The sequence below is a fragment of the Balaenoptera acutorostrata genome, chromosome 2, assembly GCF_949987535.1.
Source record: "Balaenoptera acutorostrata chromosome 2, mBalAcu1.1, whole genome shotgun sequence".
In the NCBI taxonomy this organism is placed as follows: Eukaryota; Metazoa; Chordata; class Mammalia; order Artiodactyla; family Balaenopteridae; genus Balaenoptera; species Balaenoptera acutorostrata.
The window spans coordinates 164,916,802-164,932,558 of NC_080065.1; the positions used below are offsets into that span (position 1 = coordinate 164,916,802).

At 36.6% G+C, this 15,757-nt stretch overlaps 1 protein-coding gene and 1 non-coding gene across 2 annotated transcripts in view; both read left to right on the forward strand.

Moving 5' to 3' along the window:
- Positions 1 to 15,757, forward strand: part of FAF2 (Fas associated factor family member 2) — a 61,313-nt gene that overhangs the window by 10,720 nt on the left and 34,836 nt on the right. The gene's annotated exons all lie outside the window — the stretch shown is intronic.
- TRNAD-GUC (transfer RNA aspartic acid (anticodon GUC)) lies at positions 6,177 to 6,249 on the forward strand. Its single transcript has one exon. It is a non-coding gene; the product is annotated as a tRNA-Asp (tRNA).

Genomic DNA, 15,757 nt, shown 5'->3' on the forward strand with positions numbered 1-15,757 from the left:
TCAGACAGAAAGTCACAAAAATTATACTCATCCTCATCAGTTCACTCAGTCCCATGTAATTAATTTCTTTTTTTTTTCATCTTGATCTTTTGTTAGCACTTTTATGAGTTCATCAGTTTTTCATTAGAGTTCTGAAAATGCTTATTCATTCAGTTCAGCAGTACAGTCAGTTACCAGAAACCTGTACTTGTCAGAGTCTTTTCCATGAATTTCTTGAAGATGAAACCCTTTTATAGGAACATATTTGCAAAATCATCAGAGTACACCCAGAACTGTCTGTAAATGACAAAAGACTTAAAAATGACCATGGTTAAAGATTTGATGAAAGTTCAAAATAATGCAGTTGACAAGAAAATTAGTTATTTCTGAGATATACATTTTAAAGTAATAACTAGGATTATTACTTATAACATTATACCAGAACATATAAGATTTTTAGAAGTTTCCTGTAATGTCTGAAACATTTATATTAACATATTTCCATACATATTTCCATACAAATACAAATATAAGATTTTTAGAAATTTTATGTAATGTCTGAAACATTTATATTAACATATTTCCATACATATTTCCATACAAATACAAATATAAGATTTTTAGAAATTTCATGTAATGTCTGAAACATTTATATTAACATATTTCCATACATATTTCCATACAAATACAAATATAAGATTTTTAGAAACTTCATGTAATGTCTGAAACATTTATATTAACATATTTCCATACAAATAACCCAATGAAAGTTTAGTATTAGTTGTTTTGTTTGTTTTTTTATACTGCAGGTTCTTATTAGGCATCAGTTTTATACACATCAGTGTATACATGTCAATCCCAATCGCCCAATTCAGCACACCACCATCCCCACCTCACCAAGGCAGCTGGGTCTTTGATAGGGATTGCTGTTAACTGTAGATCAATATGGGGAGCATTGCCATCTTAACAATATTAAGTCTGTCAATCCATGAATATGAGAAGTCTTTCCATTTATTTAAGTCATCTTTAGTTTCGATGTTTTATAGTTTTCTGTGTACAAATCTTGCACTTCTTTTATTAAGTTTATTCGTACATATTTTATTCTTTTTGAAGGTACTGGGAAAGGAAATGTTTTCTTAATTTTATTTTCAGGCCGTTCATTACTACCATATAGAAATATAACTGATTCTTATATATTGATCTCATATCGTACAACCTGGTTGAACTCATTATTAGTTCTCTATTAGTTTTTTTGTAAATTTCTTAGTTTTTTCTGTATACAAGATTATGTCATCTGTGAATAGATAGTTTTATTTCTTTTTTTTCTTTCTTGCTTAATTGTTTTAGTATAATGTTGAATAAAAATGGCAAGAGTAAACATCTTTGTCTTGTTCCTGATCTTAGGAAATCATCAGTCTTTGACCATTATTATGTTAGCTGCGAGTGTTTCTTAGATCAGGGTGACGAAGTTCCCTTCTATTCCCAGTTAAGTTTTTATCCTGAAAGGGTGTCTTGGGTTCTTAAAAGGGTTATATGAGACAATGCAAGTAAAGTACCTGATAAATACTAGGGCTCTATTAAAAAAGGGGGCAGTTTTGGAGAATGTTCAATTGTACACATGTTCTGTTACATTTCTCTTTATTTTTCCAGGGAATATTTAATAAAAGGTAGAACTGAAAATTTGCAAAACTGTCATCCTTTTTTAAAACTGGAATTAGAAGATAAACACTTATCAAGTAGCCTAACGTATACTCAAAGGAGTGCAAGTCCTCTTCAAAAAGGATATGTATAGAAAATATTTTATATACAGAAGACTTGTCTGATATTTTTCAAATTTACAGAATTAACCCTGTGATTTGGGAATTTAAAGTGTTGACAGTTAAACTTTGTAAAGTTTTTTCACTTGAAAATTCAAATTTAGCTTAGTTTTAGTATCCTTAGATACATTTTCCACAAGATTAGTATTAATACATTATATTTCATTAGCTTTTGCCTAGCCTTTTCATACAAAATGATGACATTCTGACGCTGTCATCCCTTCTTTATTTGTTAATAGGGATAAAGATATATGTTCTCTCACCTGTTCAGTTACACCGAGTTATAGTATATATAATAAAGGCAGGATAAACATTTGATCCTTTCGATTATTTATTAGTTTTTAAATAATGAGTTGATTCCTAGCATCCTATGAAGTAACCATCGAGACTTTTAAATTTTTTATTTATTTATTTATTTTTGGCTGTGTTGGGTCTTTGTTGCTGTGCGTGGGCTTTCTCTAGTTGCAGCAAGAGGGGGCTACTCTTTGTTGCCGTGCGCAGGCTTCTCATTGTGGTGGCTTCTCTTGTTGCGGAGCACAGGCTCTAGGCGCATGGGCTTCAGTAGTTGTGGCACGTGGGCTCTCGAGTGAAGGCTCAGTAGTTGTGGCGCACGGGCTTAGTTTCTCTGCGGCATGTGGGATCTTCCCGGCCCAGGGCTCGAACCCATGTCCCCTACATTGCCAGGTGGATTCTTAACCATTGCGCCACCAGGGAAGTCCCACTGAGATTTTTTTTTTTTTTTAACATCTTTATTGGAGTGTAATTGCTTTACAGTGGTGTGTTAGTTTCTGCTTTATAACAAAGTGAATCAGCTATACATATATATATATCCCCATATCTCCTCCCTCTTGCGTCTCCCTCCCACCCGCCCTATCCCACCCCTCTAGGTGGTCACAGAGCACTGAGCTGATCTCCCTGTGCTATGTGGCTGCTTCCCACTAGCTATCTATTTTACATTTGGTAGTATGTATAAGTCCATGCCACTCTCTCACTTCGTCCCAGCTTACCCTTCCCCCTCCCTGTGTCCTCAAGTCCATTCTCTACGTCTGCGTCTTTATTCCTGTCCTGCCCCTATGTTCCTCAGAACCTTTTTTTTTTTTTTTTAGATTCCATATATATGTGTTAGCATACGGTATTTGTTTTTCTCTTTCTGACTTACTTCACTCTGTATGACAGACTATAGGTCCATCCACCTCACTACAAATAACTCAATTTCGTTTCTTTTTATGGCTGAGTAATATTCCATTGTATATATGTGCCACATCTTCTTTATCCATTCATCTGTCGACGGACACTTAGGTTGCTTCCATGTCCTGGCTATTGTAAATAGAGCTGCAATGAACATTGTGGTACATGACTCTTTCTGAATTATGGTTTTCTCAGGGTATACGCCCAGTAGTGGGATTGCTGGGTCGTATGGTAGTTCTACTTCTAGTTTTTTAAGGAAGCTCCATACTGTTCTCCATAGTGGCTGTATCAATTTACATTCCCACCAACAGTGCAAGAGGGTTCCCTTTTCTCCACACCCTCTCCAGCATTTATTGTTTGTAGATTTTTTGATGATGGCCATTCTGACTGGTATGAGGTGATACCTCATTGTAGTTTTGACTTGCATTTCTCTAATGATTAGTGATGTTGAGCATTCTTTCATGTGTTTGTTGGCAATCTGTATATCTTCTTTGGAGAAATGTCTGTTTAGGTCTTCTGCCCATTTATGGGTTGGGTTCTTTGTTTTTTTGATATTGAGCTGCATGAGCTGCTTGTAAATTTTGTACATTAATCCTTTGTCAGTTGCTTCATTTGCAAATATTTTCTCCCATTCTGAGGGTTGTCTTTTCGTCTTGTTTATGGTTTCCTTTGCTGTGCAAAAGCTTTTAAGTTTCATTAGGTCCCATTTGTTTACCACTGAGATTTTTAAAATTTGAATTGTAGATTTTTAAAATTTGCAGTGAACTCATGGATGTAAATATATTTAACGTATTACATTTCATTGCCATTGTGCTTATTAAGGCTTAGGTTGTGCCATCTTTGACAATTATGAGTCTATTTAGATTGGCTCCTAATGACTTTTATTTTTTATGAACTCCTAGTATTTACATAATTTTATTTTTTCAGAGTCACAGAAAAGATTTACCATTTGAATTTGTAATTTGGAAGAGCCTTGTATTATTGTTCCTGAAGACTTTTATCATATTGTCATGGCCCCAGTAGTCCTTGATAGGTTTTTAGCTTTTTGACATTGTAAGATGTTTGACTCATCTTGTGCATTTTCTAGAATCAGGCATTTCTCCAGGAAACCTTGTTACTTTTTGGTAAGAAATTATATTTAGATGCCACACGTCTGGTAGCTATGAGTGCTCATTGCTGTTGGGTTGGTCTAGAACTTTTTAGTTAACAGAACTAGGAAATACATATAATATATAGTACAGACACACACGTATGTTTGTATTTATTTAATTCATGATAAAACAATTTGATGTTTGCAATTCAAATTCAGGACTGCCAATTCAAATTTGGCCCTATATTTTACCTCTCTTCTTTCTCCATACTAAAATATTTGATTCTTAATGCGATTAACATGATTATTCATTTGCCTTATCACATAATCAACACTTTGTCTCAAAATAATAATACCCTTACTAGTAACAATAATATAATTATTTAAAACAATTTAAGCCCTTTAATGCAGAATGTATAGTCAGTTTACTGTGTTTTAAAGTCATGTGGGATAATTTCATTTTGGATAGTTATGCTACCAACTCTACATTTTATTTTTGCTTCTGATGTTTAGGAATTGCTGCTGCTGCTTTTTCTAAATTTTGTTTTATAAAGCAGCTACATGATTCCAAAGTCAAATCTACATGTAACAATATATTTAGAGAAATCTAACTTCTGTTCTTCTCTCTTATACCCTGTTCCCTGCCTTCCCCTGCAGAGAAGCTTAGAATTAAAAAAAGCAAAAACAAAAATCTTTCATTTAAAAAATCTAAGTAATAAGTATATCTATTTGTGGACCCCCCCCTTTTAAAAAAGATAGATGGTGATGTATATTACACACATTTCTCCAACCATCTTTTATACCTATTATCTCCTGGTGATCACTGCATAGCAATATAGGGATTTATTTCTCTTAAGTATTTACAGTTGTATAATACTCTATTGTATGGACATACCATAATTTAGATTGATGGATATTTGGGTTATTTCTCATCTTTTGCTGTAATAAATAATACAGCAATAAGTAGCCTTGTGTACCAACATTTTATTTTTTGCTAGTGTGTCTTTGGGATAGATTCGTAGAAAGATTTCTGGGTCAAAGGATTAAATGCTTATATATATGTATACGAATATGTAGTGTTGCTAGATATTGCCAGATTTTCCTACGTGAGGATTGTACCATTTTGTATTCCCACTAGCAATGTATGAGGCCCCTGGCAACCTCACCAACAGAGTGTGTTGTCAAACTCAGTATAGTTTTAATTTACTTTTTCCTTATGAGTGAGGTTGATCAACTTTTCATATATATAAGGGCCATTTGAGTTTATTTTTCTATGAATCATCCACTTTTTCTTACCCACTTTTGTAGCAAGTTATCCTTTTTCTTCTGTTTTTTTGGGGGGGGGGTTGTCTTTTTGTTTGTTTTTTGGTTTTTTTGCCCATGCTGCACGACATGCAGGATCCCAGTCCCCGACCAGGGATCGAACCCATGCCCCCCTGGGAGTGGAAGTTTGGAACCCCAACCACTGGACTGCCAGGGAAGTCCCATCCTTTTTCTTCTGTATTTTAAAAAAGTCTTTATATATTAGGAATATTAACTCTTCATCTATGAAATAAGTTGCAAATGTCATTCCCAGTTCTTTCACTTTGCACATGCTGTTTTTTTTGCCATACACATGTTGTTTTTTAACTTCTTATACACTAAAAATTTGATTTGTATAATTCAAAATCTTTTCCCTTATTGCTTATGAATTTTGAGTCATGGTTAAAGTCTTCCCCACATTCGGGCAGTAGAAGAATTCACTTGTGTTTTCTTCTAACACTTGTATGGTTGGACTCTTAAAATTCAGCAATAAAGGAGCAACTCAATGAAAAAGTGGGCAAAAGATCTGAACAGATCTCACCAAAGAAGATATACAGGAGATGGTAAATAAACATATGAAAAGATGCTCAACATCAGATATCATTAGGGAATTGCAAATTAAAACAGCAATGAGATAACCACCACACACCTGTTAGAATGGCTAAAATCTAAAACACCAAATGCTGGCAAGGATATGGAACAACAGAAACTTATCCATTGCTGGTGAGAATACAAAACAGGACAGCCACTTTGGAACAGTTAGGCAGTTTCTTACAAAAATAAACATAGTCTTGGGAAATTCCTTGGTGGTCCAGTGGTTAGGACTCTGCACCGTCACTGCCGAGGGCCCAGGTTCAATCACTGGTTGGGGAACTAAGATCCCACAAGCCGCGGGGCCAAAAAAAAAAAAAAATAGTAAACATAGGCTTACCATATGATCAGCATATCATGCTCCGAGATATTTACCTAAGTGAAATAAAAACTTATGTCCACACAAAAACCTGCACACAAATGTTTATAGCAGCCTTATTCACAATTGCCAAAAACTTGGAAGAAACGAAGATGTACTTCAGTATGTTAATGGATAAACAAACTGGTACGTGCATACAATAAAATATTATTCAGTGAAAAAGAAATGCGTTATCAAGCCATGAAAAGATGCAGAGGAACCTTAGATGAATATTGCTAAGTGAAAGAAATCAGTCCAAAAAGGCTCTATACATGACTCCAACAATATGCCATTCTAGAAAAGGCAAAACTATAGAGACAGTATAAAGATAGGTGGTTGCCAGGGATGGGGGTTAGAGGGGAGGGAAGAATAGATGGAGCACAAGATTTATAGGGCAGTGGAACTATTTATGACACTATGATGATAGATACATGACCTTATGTATTTGTCAAGACCCATACGATGTCCAACACAAAGAGTGAACCCTAATGTAAACTGTGGACTTTAGTTAATAATGATGTACAGTTATAACAAATGTACACAACACTGCAAGATGTTAGTAATAGGGGGAAGTGAGTGTCGGGGAGGGAGAGTATGGGAACTCTCCATACTTTCTTTTCAATTTTTCTGTAAGCCTAAAACTGTTCTAAGAAATAAGGTCTCTAAGTTTTTTTTAAAAAAAACTATCTTTTGCTCGTTGTTTTGAGATGCCTTTTTCAATACTAAATTCCTTATGCAGTTGGGTCTGTTTCTCAATTTTCTGTTCCATTGGTCTTATATATACTACTCATAATTGTAGAGGCTTATAGTATATTTTAATCTGGAGGGCTGGTCTCCCTTGTTGCTCTTTTTCAGGATTTTCCCAGATTTTCTTGCTTGCTTTTTCAAAAGAACTTTATAATCAGCTTCTCAAAATTGAAATTTTATTAAATTTATAAAATGAATTTGAGGGGATGTGATTGACATCTTTATGTTGTTGAATCTTCTTATTCAAGAACACAGTTATTGTCCTCTCAGAAGCTTTTTGACAAACTGATTCAGTAGTGCTTGCTAGGCTTTTGTTTGTTTGTTACATTTTTATGTAACAGTCACAGGCATTTATGATCAAGTTGGTTCAAGTTTGGGGTTATTTCTTCAGAATGGGCTGGGCATCCCTGTTTGTTTTTGCACTCCTTTAAGTGTTTCAAGGAATAACATTTGTGCAATTGGCAGAGTAGTATAAAAGAATATCTGTATTACAGATATTCTTTTAGAAGCATATCTTTGAGGTGAGTATTGATAAAGATTAATTCTGTCAATTTTCTTTTGGGCCAGTTGAGGGTCATTTGACATATTTAGGAATATGTAGAATTGGTAATAATGTCTCCATTTGGTATAATATGGTAATATTACCATATTATATTTTTCCTTAAAATGAATAGCAAAAAATAGTAACGTAATAAAATTGAAGATTTGATGTTAAATGCTTCCTCTGTGTACGTGTGTTTTTAAACTACCGTTTGGTGAGAGTGCCAGAAATGATAAATAGCAAAATCACTATGAGCACTGAGGTGCTTGTTGGCTTTGGATTTTCCCACCAAGGAAATTTTGAAAATGTTTTCAGGTTCCTGGTATAAATTTAGAAGAGAAAATATTTTCATGCTAAGTATCTGGGGAATTTTTTTTCAGTATGTATGCATGTATATATGTATTAGTGTTTATAAATTCCTGTTGGAGTTAAATAAGTGAAACCAAAAAATCCACTACCCTCAATTAACCCTCCACTCTATCTGCATTGCCTCTACCCTAGTTTACACTTCATTTCCCCCTTTGGAATATTTCAGTAACTGTACCAGTGCCCCTAATTTCAAGTCTCTGTCCTCTTCAATTCAGCCTTCTTGCTTTTTCCAGAATAATCTTTCTAGCAAAGATTTGATTGTGTCACTAAGATTTTTCATTTGCTTTGCATTGATTAAAGCAGCATGAAATCTTTCTTTGCATCTCATGATCTGACCCATATTTCGCTGTCCAACTCCATAATTCTACCCTTTCCATTTCTATTCCAGTGATACTTTTCAGTTCCCTTAACATGGCATTCTTTCTCACGCCTCTGTGCCTCCTTGCATACTCAGAGCTCTATTGCCGTGAAACACCTCCTTCTGCTAGTTTTCAGCTTAGAACTCTGATATCATCCCAAGTTCCCGGAAGACTTGGATTTGTTTATTTCTGGTGTATAGTTTATTTATTTACGTCTTTTTTTTTTTTTTTTTGGCTGCATTGGGTCTTCGTTGCTGCGCGCAGGCTTTCTCTAGTTGTGGCGAGTGGGGGCTGCTCTTCATTGCGGTGTGCAGGCTTCTCATTGCAGTGGCTTCTCTTGTTGGTAGCATGGGCTCTAGGTGCGCAGGCTTCAGTAGTTGTGGCACGTGGGCTCAGTAGTTGTTGCTCACAGGCTGTAGAGCACAGGCTCAGTAGTTGTGGCACACGGGCTTAGTTGCTCTGTGGCATGTGGGATCCTCCCGGCTCAGGGCTCGAACCCATGTCCCCTGCATTGGCAGGCAGATTCTTAACCACTGCGCCACCAGGGAAGTCCCTATTTACATGTCTTTTTACTCCACAAAATTATTGGGGATCAGGACTGTGATTTCTTTGTGGTGCTTGCTGCATGATGCTCAATTAATATTTGTTGAGTGAATTTAATAACTCACCAGAAATCTCACTTAACCAGAGGGGTTTTGTTTTAGTTGTTGTTGTTCTTGATGTTGTTTCTCTTTCTTTGTTAAAGCAGTTCCAGCAGCTTTAAGTATCCCATTTTTAGGAGGAAGGGAAAAACAAAAATTCCAGTTAGCCACATTCTCATCTTTGCAGCATGATGTAGGGGAAAGAGCTCCATATTAGGAATGCACCATTTGAGATCTTGACAGTTAATTAATCCCTCTAGGCCTCAGTTTCCATATCTGCAAAATGACTCATATTTCTAACTTTACAGGGTTGTTTTAAGAGTGGATAAGAAAGCACATACTACAGTGCTTGGCTCATAGATGCTTAATAAATAATTGAATCTAAATCATGGAGCATTTTATAATGCCAAGTTTTGAGGCTGAAAAGTGTAATTAAATTTAAAAGTAAATTATTAACATTTTGTCACTTGACATTAGATTGTACATATATAGATACATGTATATAGGTATGTGTATATACATACATATACAAACACAAATCTCATGCATGTCAGGTTTTGGAAGTGTGATTTCATGCTATTTTGAAACATATACAGTGGCAGATATTGTTGGCCTCGAGAGTGGGGAGGGAACAGGGAAGGCCAGATTCTCAGATGACTTTTTGGAAGACTAGTAAAGTTTGGTGCCTTTGTAATGTTTCTCATAAAGAAGAAAACAATAACACCTTTATGTCTTCCTAAACAACTTTTCTGCTTGATTCTGAGTAGCTGAGTCACATTAGGAAAGGTTGAATAAGGCCAAAGTGGTTTTTGTTTGTTTTTTAGTGTAATTAAGTGTGTTAAATGAAAGAATAGATACTGAAATAGGAACTTAGTGGAAGGTAATTTATTTGATCCCCAGAAAACAAAGTAATCTGATTGTAGTACTTTAGAACCTTTTAATAAAGTTCAAGTTCATCTCACAACACACTACAAATGTCTTTTTCCCCCAATTTTTAAAATGTGGCAAAATACACAGAAAAGTTACCATCTTAACCATTTTTTAAGCGTACAATTGAGTGATAACTAATACATTCGTAATGCTGTGCAACCATCATTATCATTCATCTCCATAACTCTTTTCATCTTGTAAAACTGAAACTATACCCATTAGACAATAACTCCCCATTTCCCCCTCCCTCAGCCCCTGGCAACCACCGTTCTACTGTCTTTCTCTATGATTTTGAGTACTCTAAATGCATCATTTAAGTGGAACCATACAGTATTTGTCTTTTTGTGACTGGCTTGTTTTTCTTAGCATAATGTTCTCAAAGTTCATCCGTGTTGTAGGATATTGCAGAATTTTCCCCTTTTTTTTTTTTTAATTTATTTTTGGCTGTGTTGGGTCTTCATTTCTGTGCGAGGGCTTTCTCTAGTTGTGGCAAGCGGGGGCCACTCTTCATCGCAGTGCGCGGTCCTCTCACTATCGCGGCCTCTCTTGTTGCGGAGCACAGGATCCAGACGCGCAGGCTCAGTAGTTGTGGCTCACGGGCCCAGTTGCTCCGCGGCATGTGGGATCCTCCCAGAGCAGGGCTCGAACCCATGTCCCCTGCATTGGCAGGCAGACTCTCAATCACTGCGCCACCAGGGAAGCCCAAATTTTCCCCTTTTTGAAGGCTGAATAATATTCCATTGTATGTGTATATCACATTTTGCTTATTCCACTCATTCGTCAACAGACACTGGGTTGTTTCCCATCTTAGCCACTGTAGATAATAATGCTACTCTGAACATGGGTGTACATACACAGAAGTGGAATTGCTGTGTCATATAGTAGTTCTGGTTTTGATTTATTGATGCACTGCACACTGTTTTCCACAATCATACCATTTTACATTTCCACCAATGTTGCACAAGGGTTCCAATTTCTCCACATCCCGGCCAGCACTTTTCATTTCCTGTTTTTTCAATAGTAGCTGTCCCAACAGGTGTTAAATGGTAGCTTATAGTTTTGATTTGCATTTCCCTAATGATTAGTGATGTTGAACATCTTTTTGTATGTTTGTTGGTTATTCGTATATCTTCTTTGGAGAAATGTCTATTCAAGTCCTTTGCCCAATCAAGTTGTTTATTTTTTTTGTTGTTTTAAGAGTTCTCTATATTCTGGATAGTAATCCCTTATCAGATATACAGTTTGCAAATATATTCTCCCATTCTGTGGGTTGACTTCGTACTCTGGGTAGTGTCTTTTGTTGTACAAATTTTTAAAATTTTCATGAAGTCTAGTTTGTCTCTCTTCTTTTGTTGCCTGTGCCTTTGGTGTCACATTCAAGAAATCATTGCCAAATCCAATGTCAGGAAGTTTTTAGCTTATGTTTTCTCCCAAGAGTTTTATAATTTTAGGTTTTACGTTTGGGTCATGGATCCATTTTGAGTTAATTTTTGTATATAGTATTAGGTAAATGAGCAGGAAAAACACACTCCTCCTATGTTTCTCCTTTTCTCTGAATAGACATGTGTGTTTTCCACACATCAAGCAATTCTTTTTTTTTTTTCAAGTTCTCATCATTTATTGATAAAGCAAAATAGTCCGTGGCATTGGAGTCTAAGGAGCATTCTATGCAAAATCATGGTGAGTTACAGGACGAATAAGGCAATATTTTATTCTTCAAGTTATAGTCATGGAATTAACCTGACTTTCCTTGGACCGTAGGACTTTTGCTGGGAGGAAATGATGCAGTGTGAGGTAGTGGAACGTGTACTGTTTTTTTTTTTTTTAACATCTTTATTGGAGTATAACTGTTTTACAGTGTTGTGTTAGTTTCTGTCAGGCAGTTCTCCTAGATTCAATTCAGTTCAGTTCTGACACTGTCTACCTGAAGTTAGCATCAGATCCCACAAGTTAAGAGCTCAGTCCCGCAAGACTGCCCCCACTTCAGATGCCAATCACAAGTCCCAGTTGCCACCTGAACTTCTGACTGACGAGCTATAAATTGGGGTTCACATGAGCCCCCTCCTCGGGTTTGATAATTTGCTAGAGTGGTTCACAGAACTCAGGAAAACACTTTCGTTTACTGGTTTATTACAAAGGATATAATAAAGGATACACAAAAACAGCCAGATAAAGAGATATCTAGGGCAAGGTCCAGAAGGGTCCCAAGTGCAGGGGAGCTTCTATCCCAGTGGAGTTGGGGTGCACCACCCTCTTGGCATGTAGATGGCTTCACCAACTCAGAAGCTCTCTGAATCTTATACTATTAGGATATTTACGGAGGCTTTATTGCCTAGGCATGATTGATTTTAACTCCATTTTCACACTCTCTCTCCTCTCTGGAGATTGGGAGGTGGGGCTGAAAATTTGAAGCTTCTAATCATGGTTTGTTCTGCCTGATGGCCAGTCCCTATCCAGGAGCCCACCAGGAGTCACCTCATTAGAACAAAATACAATGATATCATCTGGGAAATTCCAAGGGATTTAGGATCTCTGTCAGGAACTAGGATCAAAGAACAAATATTAGAAGAAAAGATCCTCCTAGTGCTCTTATCACGTAGGAAATTATAAGGATTTTGAGAGCTCTAAGTTCTAAGTCAGGAACTGGGGTCAAAAACTAAATGTTAGAACAAAAGTATCTCCTGGCACCCCTTTCTGCAAGGGTTTTAGGAGCTCTATGTCAGGAACTGGGGGCAGAGACCAATATATATATTTCACAGTAAGGATCCAGCTTTTGCATGTGGTTATCCAGTTTTCTAGCACCATTTGTTGAGAAGACTGGTCTTTCCCCATTGAATGGTCTTGACACCTTTGTCAAAAATCATTTTACTATATATGCAAGGGTTTATTTCTGGACTCTATTCCATTCCATTGGCCTATATGTCTGTCTTTGTGTCAGTACCACATTGTTTTGATTACTGTAACTTTATAGTAAGTTTTGAAATCAGGAGGTGTGAGTCCTCTAGCTTTGTTCTTCTTTTTCAAGATTGTTTTGGCTCTTCGAGTCCCTTGAGATTCCATATGAGTTTTAGGGTTGGTTTTTCTATTTCTGCAAAAAAAAAAAAAAAAAAAGGCATTGGGATTTTGATAGGGACTGCTCTGAATCTGTAGCTCACTTTGGATTTTTAACATTATTGTCTTCCAATCCATGAACACTGGATGTCTTTCCATTTATGTAGGTCTTCTTTAATTTCTTTCAGCAGTGTTTTGTAGTTTTCATTGTACAAGTCTTTCACCTCCTCAGTTAATTCACAATATTCTTTTTGATGCCATTGTAAATGGAATTGTTTTCTTACTTTCATTTTTAGAGTGTTCATTGTTAGTGTAAAGAAATGCAACTGAAACTTGTGTGTTGACTTTGTATCCTGCTACTTTGTTGAATTCATTTATTAGTTCTAACAGGGATGGGGGGCGGTCTTTAGAGTTTTCTACATATAAGAAGTTATGTCTCAATTGATTTTAATAGCTACCATACAAAGTAGCTTCTCAAACCACAATGAAATTAAGGTAGAAATTAATAACAGAAGTAAAACTGGAAGATTCACAAATTTATGTAAACAACACACTCTTAAATAACCAGTGGATCAAAGAAGTAATCACAAGGAAAATTAGAAAATATGTAGAGATGAATGAAAATGAAAACACAACATGCCAAAACTTACGGGATATAGCAAGAAACGCTTGGGGAGTGGTGGGAGCATTGGTAGCTATTAAACACAAATGTTAAAAAACACAAAAGATCTTAAATAAAAAAAATAATAATAATAAAAGGGTCTTCCCTGGTGGTCCAGTGGTTAAGACTCCGTGCTTCCAGTGCAGGGAGCACAGGTTTGATCCCTGGTCAGGGAACTAAGATCCCGCATGCCGCGCGGCATGGCCAAAAAATTTTTAAAAATTTTAAAATGCAAAAGATCTTAAATCAACAACCTAACTTTATAACTTAAGGGACTAGAAGGAAAAGAAGAAGCTAAGCTCAGAGCTAGCAGAAGGAAGGTAATATAAGGAAGAGAGCCTAGGTAAACAACACAGAGAATAGAAAAATCAATGAAACCAAAAATCAGTTCTTTGAAATCCACAAAATTGACAAACCTTTAGGTGGGTGGACTAAGAAAAAGAAAACATTCAGATTACTAAAATCAGAAATGAAAATGGAGGGGCTTCCCTGGTGGCGCAGTGGTTGAGAATCTGCCTGCCAATGCAGGGGACACGGGTTTGAGCCCTGGTCTGGGAAGATCCCACATGCCTCGGAGCAACTGGGCCCGTGAGCCACAATTACTGAGCCTGTGCGTCTGGAGCCTGTGCTCCGCAACAAGAGAGGCCGCGATAGTGAGAGGCCCGCGCACCGCGATGAAGAGTGGCCCCTGCTTGCCACAACTAGAGAAAGCCCTCGCACAGAAACGAAGACCCAACACAGCCATAAATAAATAAAAAATAAAATAATTTAAAAAATAAGGAAAAAAAAAAAGAAATGAAAATGGAGACGTTATTACCAATTCTACAGAAGGAAAAAATGATTAGAAGAGAGTACTGTGAACAGTTGTATGCCAAAAAATTAGATAACCTAGATGAGATAGACAAATTCCTAGAAATACAAAACCTACCAAGACTAAATCACAAAGAAATAGAAAATCTGAATAGACCTATAACCAGTAAGGAGATTGAATCCATAATCAAAAATCTCCCAACAAAGAAATGCCTTGAACCTGATGGCTTCACTGGTGAATTCTACCAAACAAATTTAAAGAACTAATTCCAGTCCTTCTCCAACTTTTTTAAAACATTGAAAAGGAGGGAACACTTTCTAACTCATTCTTTGAGGTCAGCATTACAGCCATACCCAGATACCACTAAAAAACTACAGACCAATATCCCTTATGAACATTAATGCAAAAATCCTCAACCAAATACTAGCAAACTGAATTCAGCAGCATATTAAAAGGATTATACACCATGACCAAGAGGGATTTATCTCTGGAATGCCAAGAATGCTTCAACATGTGAAATTCTATCCGTGTAATACTCCACATTAAATAATGAAGGGAAAAAATCCATATGGTTATCTCAGTTGATGTACAGATGTCTTTCTTGTCCACATGAACTAAGTATAGTTTCATTATAACATTCTCATTTTTAATGTTTCCTTCATGTTTCTTTAAAATAATAGCTAAATTGAGCATTCTGCACTTAATCTTTATAACCCAGTGGGTTAATTAGTATTTTAATTTACATTTTACCAATAAGGAAACAACCTTGGGACTTCCCTGGTGGCGCAATGGTTAAGAATCCGCCTGCCAATGCAGGGGACACGGGTTCGATCCCTGGTCCAGGAAGATCCCACATGCCACAGAGCACCTAAGCCCGTGCACCACAACTACTGAGCCCATGCTCTAGAGCCTGCGAGCCACAACTACTGAGCCTGCGTGTCACAACTGCTGAAGCCCGCGCACCTAGAACCCATGCTCCTCAACAATAGAAGCCACTGCAGTGAGAAGCCTGCACACCACAACGAAGAGTAGCCCCTGCTTGCTGCAACTAGAGAAAGCCCCCGCGCAGCAACAAAGACCCAACACAGCCAAAAATAAATTAAAAAAAAAAAAAAGAAACTGAACCTCAGAAAGATGCCTAAGTTCACCCAGCTAGTAGAATTAGAATAAAGGATTATTCAAGATTCTGGTGTCTTCTAAATTTCCAACAAAGCTCCACCACTTATTCCACCTACTCTTAATTGCTTGGATAAGACCTTCCTTTAGGTGAAGTTAAATTTTTTTTTCTTTTTAACTAAAGGCAGGACTTTTCGAAGCCTTTA